The sequence below is a fragment of the Elephas maximus genome, chromosome 11, assembly GCF_024166365.1.
Source record: "Elephas maximus indicus isolate mEleMax1 chromosome 11, mEleMax1 primary haplotype, whole genome shotgun sequence".
Classification (NCBI taxonomy): Eukaryota; Metazoa; Chordata; class Mammalia; order Proboscidea; family Elephantidae; genus Elephas; species Elephas maximus.
In genome coordinates, this window is record NC_064829.1 from 80907495 (window position 1) to 80910660 (window position 3166).

At 35.0% G+C, this 3166-nt stretch overlaps 1 pseudogene; it reads left to right on the forward strand.

Moving 5' to 3' along the window:
• The first annotated feature begins 743 nt into the window (after positions 1–743).
• On the forward strand, positions 744–843 carry LOC126086402 (uncharacterized; annotated as a pseudogene).
• Positions 844–3166: the final 2323 nt, after the last annotated feature.

Sequence of the window (3166 nt, forward strand, 5' to 3'; positions counted from 1 at the left end):
TTCTCAGGCTGTTCTCCCAACTCATAAGTCTGTACCCTCCTTCGGCTACATCATCACCATCATCATTATCTGTTCTTGTTGTGTGCCCCGACTCATAGCAACCCCAGGTGGCAGAGTAGAACTGCCCCATAGGGTTTCCTAGGATGAAATCTTTATGGGAACAGAACATCAAGTCTTCTCATAGAGCTGCTGGTAGATTTGAACTGCCAACCTTTTCATTAGCAGCTGAGTACTTAACCACTGCATCACCAAGGCTCCTTCATCATCATCTAACTAGTATTAAATCATATCTAAAAGTTTATATGTACACAGAGAAAGAATACTCTCTTTATACAAAATATAGAGTTATGTATATTACATAACAGTTATATAAATATATTTATATAAGATATACAATATGTATACACACACACAGAATATTCTTTTTATACAATATGTAATCTATAAACCTGTTACCATTGAGTTGATTCTGACTCACAGCAACCCTATAAGACAGAGTAGAACTGCCTGTAGGGTTTCCAAAGCTGTAAATCTTTATGGGAGTAGACTGCCACATGTTTCTCCTATGGAGGGGCTGGTGGGTTCAAACTGTGGACCTTTCAGTTCTCAACTGAGTGCTTAACCACTGTACCACCATGGCTTCTAAATATTATATAGTTATATATATTACACAGTATAGTTATATAAATATATCAGACATTTATATATGATATGTGTATATATATATGTTGATATATATACTCGTGCTTGCTTTGGTGGCACGTATACTAAAATTGGAACCATACAGAGAAGATTAGCATGGTCTTGTGCAAGGATGACATAATATATATAAAATATATATGTACACACACACACACATAGAGACTCTTTAGAGAGTAAAAACAAATAAAAAAAAAATTCAATCGCCTTAAATTTAGATTTGCCAGGATATTACATGTGCTTAAAATGAGCAGATAATTGTTCCATCGAATGTGAGAAGCCTCATACTGCTTTTGTCATCTCAGTTAATTTTGTTTTATGCTTATGGAATGCAGATGTCCTTGTGGGAACTAAACCAATCCTATCTCATCAGTGGAATTTCACCGAGATGGTCAGTGCTGAACTGTGTGCTGTCCACTCTCATTTCTTGCATTACCTAAACGGATGAATCAGGGTTGGAAGTGGAATGGACTCTCCTGGTGTTAAATTACAATAGGTAGTTTGCAGCCAAGAATCAGAGTAGGAAGGGATAAAGATAATCGATGCTGTGAGAGTCTTTGGTCATTCTGGAAAGCCACAAAGACCCCTCTACTCCTTTTCAAATGCGTCTGAGAAAATTATTTTTTCCATAAACTCTCCATTTTTTAAAGTCCTACTATGGCAGGATATAGCTATGAAAACAAAAAACGGATGGAAAAAGAAGAAGAGAACTTCACCAGACACAGAAAAAACGATGCAAACAGCACAAAGCTTTACTGCCCAGGAGACCTTGTTCAACCTCCCAGAAAAAGTTTTTTTTTTTTTTTTAAGGCTGACAGAGGAACTGAAAAACTGAGTCATCACTGCTGTCTCACTCACCAGTACAAATAAATAAACTCCTATTTACATGATGCATTCTTACCCACGACCTGGACTCAGATGAATGTACCATGCTGGGATCAACCTGTTTTTCATCTTTGGGAATGGGCTAATGATATCAACCATTCTCCTAAACATATAGATTCAATCCACATAGAACTGACAATTGTAGGTATATTGAACATTTAAACATTAAGACGAATAAGTGATTTTTCAGTAACATTTTCTTTATGAAAATTTTTACACTATTTTATACCTATTTGCCTTAAAAGAATGGGAATTTATACGTAGAATAAACACAATGAATTAAAAAAAAAATACTTGCCAAAATCTATGAAATCAGGTATAACTACAGAAAGCAATATATTAATCATACTTTAGCTTTCAGAAAAAAAAAAAAAGACCCACAGATTTATGATGAAACGTAATAGTTTTAAGAATCTCATAATAGTTTTAAGAAGCTCTGACAATATTAACTGGAAATATGTGGTTAAACTAAGCCAAGATGCATGTGACTAATCATTTCCAATTTCCTACTAAAGTGGCTCAAACAATGTAAGCAAGATTTTTATTTTTTATTGATGGGGGAAAAAAGAAAAACCCACAGGTATGAAACCTCAACTAGTTTGCAGTAAAGTGGTGGAGGTAAGAATGAAACACGACATCTTTGACTTGTTTATTGACTGATAGCAATCCACAGAAGGTGGTAAATAAGAAGCCTGCTTTTGTGTGTTTGTGGGGAAGGAGGACACAGGGCACAGGACTTGTCATGAGCTCCAATTCTATGACTCTGACACAATTTGTAGAAAGAGGAGTTGTTGTTTTTAGTTGCCTTCGAGTTAATTCTGACTCATGGTGACCCCATGTGGAGACCCCTACACATATAACAGACTGCATTTATCACTTGCATAGATTAAGCAAACTCTATTACTATGTTCAACATCTTCATAACACATGTTTGGGAAAGGAGCTGTTTTGCCAGCCGTCAGAGTGCCTGAATGAATACAGAGGTTAGAGAGATTCTGCATAAATGTCCAGTTTTCTGGCTCCTCTCTCTCTTTTTCTCTCTCTATCATTTCAGTCTTAGCTCCTCCAAATTATGTGTTTCTGAGATTGCAGGAAAAAAAGTCATAACATGGGTGTGCTCATTAAATATACGTTAAATCAAATAAATGAGTGAAACATCTTTCTCGCAGAGTTTTGAGATATTTAAGGATATTGTTCCATTTCTCCAGATTTCTCTTTTTTACTTTAATTCCTCAATCATTTAATCTTCCCTTTAAGGTCATTTATTATCTATATTAAGACTTTACTTCTGTCTTTGCTATTCTGCTATTTGAGTATGATGGATTTAGAAGAGGATTTTTTTTCCAACTTATGATTTTATTTACCCAGCTTGTGATATGGCATTGATCAATTCTACAAAATATTCTGCTTTTTTTTTTTTTTTAATATTGCTTATGATCCATTCTTTCTTTTCTCTTCCTCTGAAACTCCTATTAGATGAACATTAAAATCCTCTCATTTTTTCATTTAAGCCTCTTGTGTCTGGACAATTTCTGAAGAGCCATTGTTCTCAGTCATCAATTTACTACTCAGCTGGGTTTAA